Source organism: Chlamydotis macqueenii, chromosome 1, assembly GCF_036417535.1.
Source record: "Chlamydotis macqueenii isolate bChlMac1 chromosome 1, bChlMac1.mat, whole genome shotgun sequence".
In the NCBI taxonomy this organism is placed as follows: Eukaryota; Metazoa; Chordata; class Aves; order Otidiformes; family Otididae; genus Chlamydotis; species Chlamydotis macqueenii.
In genome coordinates this window covers 61,818,942-61,838,343 of record NC_141556.1, presented here as the reverse complement: position 1 = coordinate 61,838,343, position 19,402 = coordinate 61,818,942, and the positions used below count along the sequence as shown (strand labels likewise).

At 39.4% G+C, this 19,402-nt stretch overlaps 1 protein-coding gene across 1 annotated transcript in view; it reads right to left on the bottom strand.

Moving 5' to 3' along the window:
* LOC147602126 (uncharacterized) overlaps positions 1-18,795 on the bottom strand; it is a 38,313-nt gene extending 19,518 nt beyond the window's left edge. Inside the window, exons 1-3 of the mRNA XM_086740144.1 lie at positions 18,712-18,795; positions 7,146-7,292; positions 1,746-1,846 (exon numbers count right to left, since the gene is read on the bottom strand). The gene's annotated coding sequence lies outside the window, so the exon portion shown is untranslated. The remainder of the gene's footprint in view (positions 1-1,745; positions 1,847-7,145; positions 7,293-18,711) is intronic.
* Between the last annotated feature and the right edge of the window lie 607 nt (positions 18,796-19,402).

Below are 19,402 nucleotides of genomic sequence, written 5' to 3'. Positions count from 1 at the left end.
TTGCAGAAAAGTAGCAAATCTTCCATTTGCATGGGTAGAAAATAAACCAGGACCTCAGCTGAAGACCAGGCTATGACTAAATGCAAATTCCTAATCAGAATATCAATATGAAGAATTCTTTCAGAAGAGACAGAGACCAGATTTAGCCTCTGGATCAAACGGCTCTTGCAGATGGTATTTCAGTAGGCAAATACGACATTCTGAGCTAAAATATTTCACAACATGAGCCTTAAATAAACAGCTTGCTTTAAAATAACTTTTTTGTCACAACAGTAGTCCTTCTCTGTAGCCACATTGCTCGGGGATTCTTGAGTTCAAGTTCCTGCTTTGAGGTGGGTACCTGGAAGAAGCATTTTGTCTTTTAATGACTTGAGCAGCTCTGCATGGTACATCTTCACAATACCTCTTTGCCTGCGCTCCACCATGCAGTTATGACTTTTTTTTTCTGTTAGGATCCATGTGTCTCTCTCCTTCTAGTAAATTTATGGCAGAGGGAGAATTCTCTGAGGCCAGATTTTTATTTCACTTCCTTCTTAGCATTTATATGAAGATATTTTAAAAGCTCAGGAACTTGTATCTATGCACCACTTGTCTATATATGCTCAGACTCTTGTCACTTTTCTCTTAATTGCTCCATTCTCACTGAGTGTTTCTGCTCTCTCTTTGTTTTTCTCATTAGACTGAGAGCTCTCAAGCAAGAATTATCCTTAGTTACAGCTGTTAACACAGTGGGTTGTTGGATTTTTAATAATCATAGATAACACAGTGTTCCTCAGTGGAATGTATGTTGGCTTTATCAATCACTATGCTGCCATATGCAGCTGTATTGTTGTAAAATTTAATGCTTTAGGTTAAATACAAGAAGCTGACTGGTGCCTGCATGTATCTTTGATAACTACACACCCATGGACAACGCATTGGGAAGGACTACAGTTAACCATTTTACAGGTGGGAAGTGAGGCTCTGAGAAGCTAGAAGTCAGTCCCAGGGGATCAGTGGCACCACAGAGAACTGGTTTCCACACCTCAGGTTAATTAATGCCTTAACCAAAGGACCCACCTCCCATGCCACCACGAACATGACATCCTGCTTCCTAGCTTTTAGGCATTTTGCTTCCAGTGAGGCTTGTAAAATGAAAATTCCTGGTAAACCACATGACTTTATCTTTCATATTTGTGAATAGGATTTTATGTATCCTTTAGATGAATAGTTTCTACCATTCACTTCACATCTTGACTCAAAGATAGAGCTTTCCTTTTATTTCTTCTTTATTTTTGTGCTAAGGCTCTAATTTATTCTTCATAAATTTTATATATATACACACACATACATATCTACACATATATATACATATATAAATATACACACTCACATATATATGTAACAGATGTATGTATCATATGGAAAAAAACGTGAATGAACATATAGTTTTGACTCTTCTTCCACTTTACTCGCCTGCACGGAATTACTAAGACATACTTCATGATTTGAAAGATGAAGCCATGATATTGCTATTTCTGCACTTCCAAGGAGAGTGCAGGTGTTTCAAAGCATTTATGAAATTGCTTGATTGACTCTTATATAGAAATCTATTGACAATAAGTTGAACCTTTGCAGCTAGGCTGTAAAAGATTTGATTATAGTAACAATACTAACCGTCATGAATGTCATAAATCTTAAGAGAAAGGACACATATGTCACATATAATGCATGAAAAAGTTGTCCTTTTATCATGGATAACTTACCATTGTGTAGATACTCTGCTGATCAGCTATTGCATTATTTGAATAAGTATCTGATGTCTTGTTTTCTTTCAAGGAGGCAGGTGCAGGATGAAGCAGGAAGCCTGCCAAGAAAGATGATAAATTGCCACTCGGTGCTGGGGACCAGTACTTAACATTAATGCAACGCTGCCAGGAACTAAAGCAGTAGAGTAACAAGAAACTAGGAAGAAAATAACTTCTCATCCACCATTAAACAGACTGGCTTAATTTTCTTTATCCATTATAATTTCTAGTACATCTAAAACAAAACATTGTCATTGTCTTATTACAAGCAAAGTAAAATAGCTTTGGAAAATATCCTATGACTTACAAGAACTATAAAAGAGTGATATCAGTTGCTTTTCTGCTAGAGGAGTAATCTTGAAGCTAACAAGTTCAAATAAAATTATACAGAAAAATAATTGCAAAGAAGCATGGCCTAGATTTTGAAATCTTTACCCACTTTGGCAAGTGTTGCTCCCTGGGTGAACTGGCTCATTCAGTAACTAGATGATGGTGTAGTCAGAAGTAACAGAGGGCCCATAATATCCCAAGTTTCCTTGTCTACTCTTTACCCCTTACTGCACTGGATTTGGACTAATATGAGATAAATTTGAAAAGAATTCCAGGCAGTTTACATTAGTTCATGGGAGGAAAAAGGATAAGCCTTTTAGCAAATTTACAATGGGGTAGCTACATGTGGGTTAAATACTCCACAAAACACTGATTGAGTGAGAATCTTGTTGTTCATGTTGACTGAAAATAAAAAAAATGTTTCACGAAAAATGGGTTCTTAACACTTTGACATTAGAAATGAGATCATCCAGCCGTCACATCAATACCAGTCTAAGGCCAAGGCACACTTTCCACTTTCCTAAGCTAGCAAATAAAAGCAAAACAAATATATAATTTATTTCTCTTTTGTGTGTACATTAGAATCTATGGGGAAAATGTAAGTTTGCAAACTCTCCAGATCTTAAAAACTTTGACTTCTGAGGCAGCTAAGGTTAGGCTATAGCCAAAGAGACAGACAGCGATGTTCTGCTAGCATTTTGCTTCCCAGGAACAAAACTCTGCCAGGAACAAGGATGCTCCTTACAGGCTGAAGCAATCCATCTGTTTTGGTCTGTTCTTTCCTAGGTGGCCAGCTTGTAGGTGTTCTGGAAGATAACTGGAAAACTTGGTCTTGGAATGATTCTTGGTTTATTTGGGTTGGGTAGTGGTACAGGATCAGGTCTATATGTATAAGCAGAGAGCTCTTCTGGTAGTGAAATGGGCTTCAACACACTGTAAACGTGCTATGCTACATTGTCCTCCACCATTCGGGAACAAAACTAATCCTACTCATATAAAGCCTGTTCAGAAGAAGCTCTGTTTTAACCAGCTGTTTTAAAAATATTCAGGGTTTTGCCAACTATTGAAAATATAGATCTTGGATCCTCTTCCTTCCCTTCATATAATTAATATATATATACAGATATCACTTTGGGGTATTCAACCCCAATCTTATCCGAATCAGTAGGTACTACGGAAACTCACATCAGCATTTTACTGGAACGCTGATGCACACAAAAATTAACTAGGGCTGTTTTCAACATTCATCCATCAGTAAAATTAAAACTAAATTGAACAACTGACGATCAATGTCATTCCTCTTCTTGCAGCACAGTAACTTACAGTAATGTTTATATTTTTTAATTTGGCCATAGGACAAACACTTCAGCAATCTTCATCTCAATATAGGAAAGGTACATTAAAGCTATTAAGACGAAAACCATCTAAGAAACATTGTTTTTTTACAGGTTGCACAAGATCTATATTCTCATCTGTATTATGTCTAGAAAAGTGCATGACGTTCAGAATGAAACCCAAAAAGCTGTGCGCTATTTAATCTCATCTGCATTTCCTCCACAGCTATGCATCATACCACCAAGACAAAGTAATGCTGGAGCAGAGGAAGATAGCTCACTATTTAGATGTTGATTTTTCAAGTTGTACATCCCTCAGAAACAACTCCTTAGCAAATATTTGTGTCCTAGCTTTTACTTGTTACATGTGCAGTATGCCTGCCTGTGTCTCAGTTTATCTTGCTGAGGGCAGGTTTCGTCTTCGTAGATGCAGCTGTGTCATGATTGGTTCAGTTTCTCACATAGTGTACATAATAGGAAAATAAAAAGAGCAAAAACTCAAAATACATGTCAAGTGAGTATGATGGATTTTAGAAAAGGGAGAGAGCAAGGCTGTGGCAAAACCTGAGGAAAAATGCTCCTGTGCCTGAAGTTAATGTAATGAGCCTGGGAACTCTATCTGATGGTACCATAAAGGAGGTAACTCATCAGCACAGGAGAGGCACAAGTGCTAGTTAATAATCAAATTCCCTTCTCAGTTACAGTCAAACATTTTCATGATGCCGTTATCATACACATAACCAAGGGAAGCACTGGGCCTTGAGAAGCCGAATTGTGAGTTTGCATTTCAGCATTTCTAAGGGAATTAGAAGAATTTCCAATTTATGAACCTTATCAGTAACATCTCATGATAGCTAGAATGAAAAAAAAATATATATATTCCTAAATAACATTAATGATTTTACATCCTCAGCCTCAACCACTGAGGTGTTATCCTTAACCACAGGGACTATACACAGGAATAACTACGTGGCCTTCAGAATTGGCCCTGTAACACCTTCATTAAAAGGAAAAGACATCTGAGCTCAGTGAAACATCCTTGGCCTCTGTAGGTTGGTACAGCTGACACACATACCCTCATAGGCAAGGGCTTGGGCTCCACTATCCTCCCAATGTGCCCTCTCCTCTCCCATTTATGTAGCCTGGCTGCTGCCTCCTTTCAGTTTCTATTCAGCTAAGCATCCTGTGTGTTTGTTTATGACACCCTGGAACCAGTTTCAGACCCAGAGCGCCATCACTGATCTGGGATTATCACTTCACCTTTTTCCCCTCCTCATTCTTTGCTTTGGCTGAAGGAAAATCCTCAAAAAGACTGCCTTGCCGGTTGGTTGGACTTAGTATATTTACAGGTAAATATATTAATTGCTGTCCAAGTGAATATCAGAGTCGCTCTGAACAAAAGCCCTGTTGATGCAAATGCCTTCCTACCATTTTTGCTGGTAGTGGTAGGTGCAACAATACTTTGCCTCTTACATGGAATCATATAATAGTTAAAGATCTTCTGAAACTTTGCTTTGTTCCCAAATCATTCTAATCATACTTTTCATGATGCATCTTTTCCTATGTCCTTGCTCCTTGCAGGGGGGGTGGACTAGATGACCTTTGATGGTCCCTTCCAACCCTAACCATTCTATGATTCTATGATTCTATTTCTCCAGCAAAGAAAGTTTGATACCAGCCATTCTTAAGAAAGAAGGTAGGAAAGTGTGCCACAAAATTAAATTCCAGGAAACTAGGGGTTAAAGAATGAGTATAGTATCCAGATTCTCCAGTGCCTATCTGCATGTGTAGACATGTAGTGTATGCAAAGTAGGTGCATTGGTTGTGGTTGACTTCCAGAGCTGCTAAGTGTTGACTCAGGGTAGGTAACAGGGAAGACACAGTGTCCAGGAACTTTTTACATTTCACTGCACATTTCACAGACAGGTTTTTGATATAAGGAGAAAGAAAAAGGGATCTTCAAATGACTTCACCTTTAGTTTTTAGGAAAATAATTGTAGCATTCATTTTGCAATACCCTACTAAGATGTGTTTTGTGATCCTTTTCTCTACAGTCAACATTAGCAAGTGTATTCCAGCTAAAGCTATGTTCCAGGACCAGGTGATCTGGACTAGTATTCATTGACATGAATGACAGTGTCAATATAAGTCTCAGTTAAACAGTAAGAACTTAATTCCTTCAAATTACTTATTAGTCATCCTACTAATGTTAGTGGTCACCCTCAAGACTACAAACAGGAAAATTAAACCCTAGCCATCTGATTTATTTCAGTTCTCAGTCAAGCAAGCAGACTAAGAAATCCTGAACCAGCAGCCTATACATAGACTAAAACTCAGTGGAACAAAGAGAAAGCAACACTTGCTTGTTTATTGATTCGCTATATCATGTTCAAGTCTGAGAAACCTGAGAAGAAAAATATATAGAAAAAGTGAGGAGCAGCATCTAGTATACTTCTAACTTAAAATGCGTTATGTTGACACTTCTCATAAAACTAGAATTAAAAAATATTGTTGCAAAGATCCATAGAATGATGGGGGGGTGTTAACATTATCAAATGTTTCACAGTGGTATTTCATCCTTCTATTTTATTTTCTATCTTGTATCATAACTTAAATTAAAAAATAATGATGAACAAGAAAACCTGAAACAAAGTAATCTGAACTTATAAGAAAAAAAAATAACTTCGGACTTTTTGTTTAAAATAGTAAAAAAAAAAAACAGTATGATTCTAGGGAACATATTGTTTTTCTAAAATAAAAATGTTGTAAAAGGAAAATACATGAAACCAGGAAATTTTAATCAGCCCAAATAAAAAGTGCAAAGTCTTTCAGAATTATTTTAGAAATCATCTAACTCCTACATAAAATATTTCAGTAAGTTTCACAGTAATGAGGAGAACTTCGCTTGGCTTCTGTGCATCCTTTCTTTCAGTTCATCCTTAAATCCTTACATGAGGAAAACCATTCATAAATGAAAAATGTTAATGATTTAATATCATCCTTCTGATGTAGACAAAAGACCAGAGGCAATTAATTCTCAGCATTTTCTTCACTACATACACAATATAAGTCAGTGCATAGAAGAACTTTTTAACACCTATGGAACATAAGATTGTAGTTATTTATTGTAGCTATTAAGTTACACATTCAATTTTATTAAATATTTTAAATACAACAAATAAGACACTGCAGAGTACATCTGAGACTAATCTTACCTAGTAAAATGGATTAACTTTTGACTAGGACGTTTGGATACAAGGCTAGAAGGACTTCTTAACACTTTGTGAGTGTTAAGACTTTGTCTTATGTCAGCTGCATCAAATCAGTACTGAACTGAGTGATTGATAAGACAATTTTATGTTGAGCTCCATAACAATGAAGATGAAAAATTATGGGTCCATTCTTTTTTTTTTGAATCTAGTCATACAGAAGTGTACTTTGTTGGCAAGAAGTTCTACTAAATGGAGTCATAACGTTTTACTTCTTTTAATGAGGATTTCATTATCACTATTAATTTTGTAGCATGCTAACCTGCTTTGAAACATAGTAGAAACTTAAAAAAGGAAATGTAGACTTAGAAATGTAATTTTAAGGTTTTGTTGGTTGATTTTAAACTTTAGTGAAGAATGCACCCATAAAGTGCTACAGGCTTTGCTAATAGATCACAGTAGGATATCAGTAGGAAACAGCTTACCTTAGAGGTATGACTGTCTTGTAAGATCAGTCGTTTTGTGGTGGGACAAAGAGGAGCCTGTGTATAGAGAAAGTTCTCCACGTTCATTAAAGGCCTCTTGTGAGCCACTAAATTTGGATGTTCAAGCTGCCATCTCACTCATGAGGTCTAAGAATGCAAAAATATATCAAACAGTCACATTAGGTTAAAGTTTGTGTTCAAATAAAAATATATTCATATGGTGGTATTCAAAGTTTCATAAAGCAAAAAACGTCAAAGGTTTTGATCAGAAAGCAGCTGTCAGTAATACCACTGATGCTGTTCCCTCTTGTTTAACTCAGTGCTCTAGACCTGGTCTGACAAATTACTCCTTTCTATGGAAAGACTCAGTAGAATTCCTTTTCCTGCCCTTGCTTGCAATTGTTCCTGAACACCAGTCAGGGTAAAAAGTGGGCTTTCTCCTGTTCTGTCACTGTAGGAAAGCCTGCGTCAATCCGGTGTTATTCTGCCAGACAGGTGAAATGTTTACTGTGGGAAGGGATGTGCCCAGCATGGCTTTCTTGTAATGGTGTGATCCAAATTTTACCAAAACGATGGAAAGATTCCCAGTTGATTTTAACTGGCTTTTCATCAGTGGATTCCTTCTAGATTATTCCACACTCTGCTCTTTGATGGCAAAGGGAAATGCCATCAGGTGGCAGGTGCACATTTAGTGAGCACTTGGGAGTCAGATTGATTACCTGCAGAGCAGGTACAGCTCTTCTCAACGGCAGAAACACACGGCTTGGTCTCAACCGGCCTCAGAGTGTCTCGTTCATACTGCATTCACTCACAGGATCAATGTGGGAATTAGCACAGCCAGCTCCCATATCAGCAGCATTATGTTATCCAATTTGCATAGTCTCCCCATGCTAGCAACATGATACCAATCCTGACAGTAGGAGCCCATGCTTTTGGAGCAGAAGGTACAGCACTCTATCTCCAGTGACAACCATGACGTCTATATGGCAAGGGCAAGCAGAATACTTGACAACCATGAAGTTTGTATAGCCCGCGAATTGTTACAGTGGGCATATTTTGAGACATCAGCAGCCTGTGAGAACTCTTTGCGTATTTTCCTACTAGACCTGATCAAAAGAGCAACCACCTTCATTTTGTTGATGAGAACACTATAGAAATTTCAGATACTGATCAAATAATAAATAACCATCTCACTGATGACCATAACAAGGACTCTGCCATGCTTACACTAGACTCTTGTGAAAAATGCGTGGGTTCCCCTTCAACCTATTCAGCTATGCAACACCCTCAAATAGTGAAAGGGAAACCATAAAACTAAATGTGATGCACATCATCCCAAGAAATTCATGCCTTGTGAGTCCCTTGGCAAAACTCTCCCAGCTTCAGAAATACTCTACTTTGCAAAAGAGCCTGAAGCAATTTAACATTGGTTGCATTTGGTTCTTCCCTGAATGATGTCAGATTTCTTAAGATGAGAAATCTCCATGACACATACTAATTAGAGACAGTATCAGTAAATAGGCCTCTTGTTAAGACCATCCAACAATCTTCATAAGAACCTGTTCTCAGCCGCCTACAATATAGAATTACAAAAATCTGTTTTGAAATTTTCAGTGTTGCAAATATATTTTCAACTGTCGTGACTGATAACAACCAGTTATCAGTAAATGTATTAACAGATCTGCAACCAGACACTAGTGGTAACAAGTGAGCGTAGCTCAAGAATGGCAGAAACAGTGAGTTTTCAGCTCAGAATAGCTACTAAAATTGAGAGACGTTGTGTCTTGTTTGCATGACTGACCTACAAAAGCAAAAGTTGCAATATAAACAGGAATTACTTAGAAAAAATAACTGAAGAGACAGAATTTCAGTGATTCCACATAAACACTTTTACCATCAAGTATAACAATTCTTAGGACCCTTCCATGGCAGCAGACAGCATTTCAGACAACGCTTTAGCTGTGTTTCACACCGATTGATCTCACATGCTTAGAACACTTTGCAGTACTGAGGCATCTACTAGTAGAGAAACAAATACAGCCATTCACTCTTTTGGGAATCATAAAGACTAGTAAAAAGCTTCCCATAAATTTTATTATTTCAGAAGAAGTAATTATTATTTTTTTAAATACAAGATTACCCACTGTATACACCATAATAACACATACAATTCTTAGACTGTGATGTATGCTAAAACATTAGAGTAAGATACTCTAAAGGATTCCTCAGAGCCGAGCAGACATCTACGGAAACCACAGAAGTTGATGGCTTCTTGCCATTTTTGGAAATCAGGCCACCAGGTCACCCAGCTATGGTTTACAGAGCTGCTAGTCCCTGATTTTTAAAAATCTTGGTACAAACATTTTAAACACGTATGTCATGAGCTATTAAATCAAGTTCTTAAGTGTTCTGGAAGGACCCATAAAGTAAAGCTCCCCCTGATACAGTAAATTATGTTGTCCATTCCTCTATTTGATTGGCAACCTTTAAATCTCTCTTCCCCATTGAGTTTATGCAATGTGAAGTAACTGCAAAAGAAGATCTTGTTTTCAATTTTTCAGGGTCAGGTTGTCTTTCAGTAACGCAGATGTCATTCATGACACAATGAATGAGAGTCATACCCAAGGCAACCCAAAGAAGGGATGTTAACTCCGAAAATAAAAAGAAAACATCAAAGGTAATCATAGGAAAGTCTGTTTAAGACCAAAAGAGTCAGGCAGGCAGAAGCAGGAACTGATATAAAAAGATACTACCAGGCACAAATCCCAGTATCTTCTCTGCATGACCAATTTAACAGTGCTGCTATTGACAATACAATAATTCATAGCAGGACTAAAAACCCTCATAGTTGACACGGCGACCACATTCACCACAAATGTATAACACACCCTATGCACTCCAAAAAAAATGAATCTACCTGACTGAGAAATACTCTCTCTAGCAACTTTAAGAGTATTAGGAAAGAAATAAAATATCCTTACTAGGAGTAATATAAAACATTTCTTAAGTTTTAAAACTTTAGCTTGGAGTTCTTTTCCACTCAAACCAGCATTATGGAACTGCGTTTTTTTTTCACCTAGACGAATCTGTAGATAAGCAAAGCTAAATCTTTCCTGCTCTGAACTAACAGCCCTGAAACTGTCTTTTAAAATGGGCATAGTTCATTGTAGTCAGAGATGAAATTCTAACATTATTTTATTTAAGGTCATGCTTTTGTGTGTCTTTGCCAGCTCTTTCTCTACTATCACTAAAATTTCCCGAGTTATAACTGTCAGTTATCACAATTAAAAGGTTGGAGAGAGAGGTTTAAGTCATGGTCACTCCGCCTTCCCATCTGGGTTAGCTACATATATGCAAAGTGCCATTAAAAAAAGTGAGAGAGGGAGAGAGAAAAGGAGGATGGAAGGCTTCACCACACTAAATAAAAAGCAACCAATATGCATATCAGCATCCTAAGGAGACGTACCACTCTGCTGGGAAAAACCAAGACAAAAGAATTATCTGACACAACAGTTCAAAGCATATTGCACCTGTCAAAACGTCTGTCATCTTCTATAGAAATGCACCATTCTAAAAGAAAAAAGGGAAACTCTAGCAAAGTCACTCAGAAACAACAGACCACTTTGTCTCCTTCCTTCCAGCCAACTCCTCCATCTGAAAGCCATTTAACTCATTGCTAAAGATTGCCTGGAAGGACCAGACAATAGGAAGGTCTCTTTCATTGTCAAGGACAGTTACACTTTGAAGATGATGCTCAAAAGGGGTTAAAATGGGTCAACAAGCAATTGTTTGGTCTATCCAAGGAAATGTGAGCAGAACATTGTTAAAGTCAGACACAAAAAAATCTAAAAGAGCATATCTTTAAACTGGGGAAGTATGGGGAGAGCAACATAAAATACTGATATAATCTCATGGGGAAATGGAGATAAAAAAACCTAGCATTACAAGAGGACAAATGGTGAATTTCAGTCTAGAGATGGCTGTTCTTAGCAACATGCATCCAAAGCACAGAAAAGACAAGAGATAAAAGATTATAAACAGAGGGAAAACCAACAACCACCCTGAGAGAAGTAGATTTCATTTTCCCATTATTTTTTCATTTGTCTGCTTTCAACTTTCATAACATCCCCTGGGAATCACTGTGTATTGCACTGCGAGATGGAACAGGTACATCTTAGGTACTAAGATGGATTTACTCATCTGTCAATACCAACTGTATTAAAGGAAACAAAATGGGAAGTCGCAAAAATATTTTTGCTTACATGCAAATTATCTAAGTCAATACTTATACAGCCTACTGAAATCTCTTTGTGTGCGCACGTTCTCTTCATGCTTATGTGAAAGATAGATGATACTATTTTTAAAAAGTTTCCAGACTTAATTTACACCAATTTAATTCCTAAAGTAAATATTCTGAGAAATAAAAAATTATCTAACACCATTTATTTATCTAAAATACATTCTTCTTATTAGAAGTCTAATTTCTCTATTCATCAAATTTTGGCTTGTTTTTGATTCTTAAATGGAGCATTGCATAGGAATATAGGCACTAAGCCTGAAAAAGCCTCAGTTCAGCAGAACTAGTCATGAAGCATATTCATTTGCATCTGCATTTGCAGCAAAGAGACATTTCATTACAAGGGACTTTGGACAGGAAAAAATGCCGGAAATTTCCACTCTGCTGAAATCAGTGGCAAAATTTCCGCTAACATCACTGGAGGCAAGAAGTCAGCCCTGTTTTCACATGCTAGTACTTCTGAACTAGGTCATTAATGGTCTTGTATATGTAGTTTATTAGACAACTTCTCCCTTTTCATTCTTTCAGACTTTCAGTAGGACAACAGAAAATTGTCTTTGAAACGGTGTAACCAAACTGAATGGGTCCTCACATTTTGGAAAATCCTTGAACGTGGGGCTGAAATTTCTTACATCTTACTGTATCTGTTAAGATGGAGAACTGCCCTCTGATGTGGTGTAATTATCTCCCCAAAGTCAATGGGACAATCAATGTTCAGCTGCTGAGAACATGGCCTGGAGTGTTCTTTTTTAGTCCTCAGTGGTGTTGGACAATAAATGCATGAAGGCCATGAAAAAAGAAATTATTTGAGACTTGAGGAATTTCAAATCTACATCTAATTTGAAGATCAAGATTTGCATCGTTAACCTCTTTTCTACAAGAGTAAGAAATAATGAATGTAACAAACACTATTTATCATTATCTTCTCTCTCATTAAAAAGCAACTTCAGTCACTGAAAACTACAAAGTTTCTCCCCTCCCCCCCCCGTATTTTCTTTAAATCAAAGAGTTATTCCTAAAGCGTCAATTGAAGGTTAACATTTTCAAGAGTTTGCAAAGCAATTTTTCAGGTATAAAATCTTTTTCAACCATCTTTTTGACAAATTTGTAGCAAGCCCTGGTCAGTTATTATAGATACTACAAAATTCTTATTTCATCTACTCAGTTTCTTTACTTCACACTCGTACACTGGATTCCAACAAAAAAAAAAAAACCAACTTAAAAATATTGATATCTCAATGTTTTTCTGGCACGAAACATTTCTATAGATGTAAGCTGAGTTGAAAGTCTCACAGACTAATCCGTGCCTACTGAATGTCCTTGTGTCTAGATTCAGAAATAGTTTTTTTCATGAGCTTTTTATGGCCCTATGTGAGTGATTACGTGGTACTAAAATGTAATGGGAGCCAGCGTAGTATTATCAGTGTCTCTTTCAGAATTCACTGTTTTCAACAGTATTTGTGATTTTTAGGCTTGCTGGAAGAGCAGTCTCAAACTAGGCCCTTCAAATCAGTGATGAAAATGGTCATTACACAATTGCTGGCCTCCTGTGTAATTGATACATATGTAATTCACCTAACTTCACATGAAACACCATGGCAGCGGTCAAAATACAAAACTCCCCCCACGAGCAGTGTGAGGCTATGTCGTTACTGTCATCTTCCTCCTCCATCCTCCTTTCCCTCTCATAGTCTTCCTCCATGCCCCATAACATCTTGTTTCCCACACTTTCCTTCAGGAGACTTATTCCCCTCCATGGCTCATGAGTCACAGCAGACAGGGGTTCGGAGAATAACGGAACCATTGTCCCTTTGTTGGGTTCTGACGTTGAGGATAAGAGCAGACTGCCACAGCTGGAGGCAAAAGAGGAGGTAAGCTACGTTCAGCCTTGAGATCATAAAATGGGGATGCTAAACACACAGTCGTCTTGTCAGGTTATGTGAAACCTGAGTGTGATCAGGGCCAATGGCATCTCAGGGGAACTGAGATGCCAAACTCTTAACACAGCTACAGTGCACATGTACGAATTCCTGTTTTCAGAATCTGAGAATAAATCTAAATTCACATTCTGTATAAGATGCCATGGCTCCGTCCTCACTAGGTTCGAGCTAGAAAATACAGACACAAATATTTTTCCTTTGTTCTATTTACTACCATGGTCATGTATTTTTTTTTTCACTGTAAGAAAAACAATATCCTGCCTACATCTGTTTCTGCTGTCCAAAATAGGTAAATAATATCTGCTGAAATTAAAAAAAAAAAAAAGAATTATCCTAGCCTTGACAACTGGCAGAATAATTTCAGTTTTAATGTTAATTTGGCAAAGTGACATGCATGAAAAAAAAGAGTTTGTGATGATAAATGTATATAGACATCACTAACAGCACCATAAATTGAATCAACTGAAAATGCAGTATCAAGTAGAAAGACTTTTCATTACCAATGTGAGTTTGATTTTGTTGTTTTTTTTTTTCTAATTAGAGTATAATTAGGATTTAAATTTCCCTGTGATTGATAGCACTCTGTAGATAACATCAAAAATGGTGGGTGAAATTTTCTGCTGCTGTGTGTCTGTGAAAGGCAGAGTTGCACAAGCAGTGAATATTTTCTTTTTTTTTTTTAACTTGGCCACAATCATGTGCTTTTCAGATAGGTCTGTACAAGGCAAATTCTCCAATATCCCCCATTCTCCTGTATTCATGTATGAACATGTGCCCAGGAATAATCTTTAATCACAGCTCATTACTCTTCTTTTTAGAAAGACCCAATCCTGAAATCAGAGGAAGGAGACAATCACATGTGACTGAGAAAATCAATTCTCCTCCATGAATAATGACTAACTGTGGATTGGAAGGAACAGTTCACATAAAACATAGGTGGAAGTTTTCTGAAACAAACTTTAAATTGTTTAAGGTAGTAAATAACTTCAAAAATTCAAAGTCTTTTAATTACACTAAAGAATAAAAGTGCTAAATCCACCTGATTTTCTCCAGGAAACCATGCTAAGGCACATGGAGAGCAAGGAAGTGGTTGCTGACAGCCAACATGGCTTCACCAAGGGCAGATCGTGCCTGACCAATTTGGTGGCCTTCTATGATGGGGTGACAGCATCGGTGGACAAGGGACGAGCAATGGATGTCATCTACCTGGACTTGTGCAAGGCTTTTAACACTGTCCTGCATGACATCCTTCTCTCTAAACTAGAGAGACATGGGTTTGATGGACAGACCACTCGGCGGATAAGGAATTGGCTGGATGGCCGCACTCAGAGAGTGGTGGTCAACGGCTCGATGTCCATGTGGAGACCGGTCACGAGTGGTATTCCTCAGGGGTCCGTGTTGGGCCCGGCCCTGTTCAACATCTTTGTCGGCGACATGGACAGTGGGATAGAGTGCACCCTTCAGCAAGTTCGCCGATGACACCAAGCTGTGTGGTGCTGTTGACACACTGTAAGGGAGGGATGCCATCCAGAGGGACTGTGACAGGCTGGAGAGGTGGGCCTGTGCCAGCCTCATGAAGTTCAACCAGGCCAAGTGCAAGGACCTGCACCTGGGTCGTGGCAATCCCAGGCACAAATACAGGCCGGGCGGGGAATGGATTGAGAGCACCCCTGAGGAGAAGGACTTGGGAGTGCTGGTGGACGAGAAGCTCAACATGAGCAGGCAATGCGCCCTTGCGGCCCAGAAGGCCAACCGCATCCTGGGCTGCATCAAGAGGAGTGTGGCCAGCAGGTCAAGGGAGGTGATTCTCCCCCTCTACTCTGCCCTGGTGAGACCCCACCTGGAGTACTGTGTCCAGTTCTGGAGCCCCCAACATAAGAAGGACATGGACCAGTTGGAGAAGGTCCAGAGAAGGGCCACAAAGATGATAAGAGGGCTGGAGCACCTTTCCTGTGAAGACAGGCTGAGAGAGTTGGGGCTGTTCAGCCTGGAGAAGAGGAAGCTCCAGGGAGACCAGGAGCAGTCTTCCAGTACCTCAAGGGGGCCTACAAGAAAGATGGGGAGAGGCTGTTCAGTAGGGCCTGTTGTGGTAGGACGAGGGGTTTTAAAATAGAGGGAGGTAGATTTAGATTGGATATTAGGAAAAAATTTTTTACAATGCGAGTTGTAGAACACTGGGACAGGTTGCCCATAGAGGTGGTGGATGCCCCATCCCTGGAAACGTTCAAGGCCAGGCTGGATGAGGCTCTGAGCAACCTGATCTAGTTGGGGATGTCCCTGCTCCTTGCAGGGGGGTTGGACTAGATGACCTTTAAAGGTCCCTTCCAACCCTAACCATTCTATGATTCTATGATAATATATTTGTAATGAAACATTTAGCAAGCCAGTGCACATGGGCATTTCAGATACGCTTCTGAGGATAACATGTGGGGAAAAAAGAGATTAAAATATTACCTTCAGATAACTGTTTCCAGTGCTTTCACAACATATCAGGAATTTTCCTCTCTAAAAAAGCCTTTTTCCTCTGATCTCAGGAGTGTACACCTGACTGGCACACTGCAATTCACTTCTGTCATTAGTAGAACAAATACAGTTTTGTCCTCTTTCATCTGTCATATCAAATTGATTAGCCACATTCATATCTCAGGATTTTTTAGGAAAAAGTGAAGTTCTAACAGCAAAAAGACTGTGCTTTGATTTTCAAATTTCTGTCAAACATGGTACTGGTGGTGATTAGGAAAACATTTAAACTATGCTGTGAGGACCCCAGCTCTTTTAACATTTAATGGGTAAGCTTTGTCCTTTATAGGAAAAGTTGCCCTTTAAAAAAAATAGGGGTCCAAGCAAACTGGATTTGGAGGGTCACACATTCTCTCTCATCTTGGCCCCTACTCTAAAAGCTGTGGTTGAGGGTGCTTTGAGGTATTTACTTAAACACAAAACAGCTGAGTGGATGACACCATTTCAAGGAGTAGAAGGAAACTCCTACCCTGATTTAAGGCTCCAAGAAGCCAGTAAACATTTGATATTTGACCTGAAACTGGATTCCTCCTTGGAAAAGCCTGGTGGTGGACAGGAGGAGGCGCCAGGTGAAAAGGCTCTATGACTAAAATATGTCCTTTGGGGGAATCTCAGTTATTTCATTCAATTCTCTATCAAACCCTTTGATTTATGAGGGAGTTTCCCCTACTATCCTCATGAAAAATTTGTTCCTGTCCCCTAATGAGAACAAGGAATCACATACAGTCTCCTCCTTGTCTTTCCAAATAGTTCCCCTCACAAGCAAGGTCCAAAAGGCAGCAAGACCAGGTACACACTGCAAAATTTTGCCAGGCAAGCCACAGAAGTGGGGGTATGAAAAGCCCACACCCAAGAGCTTGATGTATAACACCAGCCAAACTCCTGGCTGAATTTCATGTGGCTCGCCATCCCACTGTCAAAGGGGAGCTCTGGCCACCAGCCTGGCCAGCCCAGGACCAGTGAGCTATGTCACAGGAGAACCGACAGCGTCGGCTGCCGGCAAGCGATGCTAATATCCACCACAGCAAGGCAAAGGCTCTCGAAACCAGAACAACTGAAGAGGTCACTGGTAACGCAGCACGAGTGGGGAGGACAGGAGCAGTGAACAGCAGGTGACAGTCATGTTGCTTAATGCAACATTCAAAGGTATTCATCCTCCAGGGGTGAAGGGAGAAGCAAAGCGAGGTGAGACAAGAAGAGCTAAATTCTTGATTTCTTCTGGGAATTTCTGCAGCCTCCAGGAAATGAGAAAATACAAATTGCAGGAATAGGCATAGCAAAAAAAACCAGCAAATATCGATCACCAGTAACTCCCATCTCCAAAATTCTTTAACTTTAGATTCTCTTACTGTCAATTTAATATTGAGGTTTTCATCTTCCTCCCATCTAGAGCAGTTGTAATTTTCTTTCATTTATTTTTTTTCTTTGGGTTTTATGCACTAATGAAACATAGTCTGAAAGAAGAAAAAAATCTCACCAGAACCAATGAAAATTCCCCACAGGAATTAGATTTCATATAAAGGAAAACTACTGTAAAATGTATGATCTTGCTCTTGGAAACATAGTATTGTGTTTACATCTGAAAGGCAGTGAATCTCAGTTCAAATCAAATTTGTATAGTTTCAAACTGCACACGCAGAGATGTATCAGTAGCCACAGCTGGGTTTTTTGGCGTAAGACGTCCAGAGCACCCACAGCACTGTCACCAGCTCAGCAATGCCCACGGCTACTGCTTGGCACACCTGATGCTGCCTCACTCCTCATGCTGGAAGTTAACCAGGTTGCTCAGATCTGTTGCTCTTTTCCAGTTGTCACCAAAGCCTGACAGCAATGAACATACTCTTTTTCCTGCCCTCTGTGCATCCTCTTGCTTTTCCAGCCCACCAGGTAACCTTCATGTTTTTAATTACTGAGCTAAACCCAACTTGGAGGTCCAATCTCTGCCTCTGCCCATTGTTCTGCATCTATCGTCTGTGTTACAGGGGCTTTTCTTTGAACATGAACGTTAAGGTTAGGCATCTTGTTTGCTGTATAGAGAGGCAGGAATCTACAGATCTTTCAAGTCAAAGGAAAGATGTTTCATCGGTAAGATAAGTACTTTGGGTTTCTTCCAGTAATATAACAATTACATCAATCGTTTGTGAAAAGAAAAAAAAAAGCTTCTATATATTCTAATTACCCAGGATGTCCAAGAGATCACTTTATTTCTTTGGACCATCTAAATCAAACTATAGAGTGTAACTTACATGGACTACTGCCCTGTATATTAAAGTACTAGAGATGTATTAGACAGTCCAGACCATGAAGGTCTTTGAATTCTTCCTAGGATTTTTAGATTAATTTCTCAGATCACACATATTTTATTAGAGACAGTCTCAGTACAGACTATATCAACCTTCTTTCCCCCCACCCCCCCGCCCCATCCCGAGCTGTTCTAAAAAAAAACATATGACACTTTGTAAAGTCTCCACACTGGGAGAAAAAAAAAGACTCAGATTTTCTAAGCAAAAAAAAAATCATTCAAATTGACCTTCTTGGCTATCTCTTACAGTAACTAAATGTGAACTCAGAAAACAACAGCTGTTACCAACGTAGCTGAGCAAGCGGGCAGCAGAGACTTAAGACACCTTGGGGATTAATGACTGTGCATATAGACACACTCATGTTAGAGTCAAGCTAGCCACCTCAGGTACCAGTGAAACACCAGCTTCAGCATGGGCTACCTGCCCAGGACACTTGCTGAGGCCCATTTTGCATCAGTGATGGTGCATTTCTGAAGCTAACTACATTAAAGCAAGCTCATACTCACTATCCTCTTCACCTCTGGGTAAACTGTGGTTAAATGTCTTCCTCTCCTTGAGAGCAGAGACCTCAGCAGGCTGCAGCTCCAGCATGCTGTGTGGGGAAGGCAGAGATGCTGGGTCAGGACAGTTTGACATCAGGAAGCCAGGGTTCGCCCCTCTCCCCTTGCCCAATGCACCGGAAAGAAGAACGGCCAGAAAGCATCTCAGCCTTGCATGGCTACAGGTGGTCTGTTTGAAGAAAAAAACAACAATGCCATTAGATTATTATTACTGTTATTATTAACTTCTTCAGTAACTGGAGTACTAGCTGGGATGAGAGTCCCGTTGCCTTAGTACTATTCAGATGATAGGAATTCATCTACCTCTGAGTGCGAGCCAGGATGTAGGAGGAGGGGGAAGACCTCCCAAAGCCTTTCCAAAAACTGTCACACAGGTCTGTGCAATTTTGCTGTCCCCACGCCCGGCCAGCAATTTACCCACTGCAACGCAGCCTCTGCTTGGCACCCACTTTTGGTGACAGAGAAGCCATCACAGCCTGGCAGCCTCTGCCACCAGCCTCCAAAGCCTCTAAAACTGCTCCTTCCCCAGGGCTGCCCTACCAAACAACAGGGACAGTTCCTGAGAAGGAATGTCCTTAAGAAAAAAAAGACAACGGCAAGATGAGCAGCCAGCTTCATCCTCAGAAGAAAGAAGTCT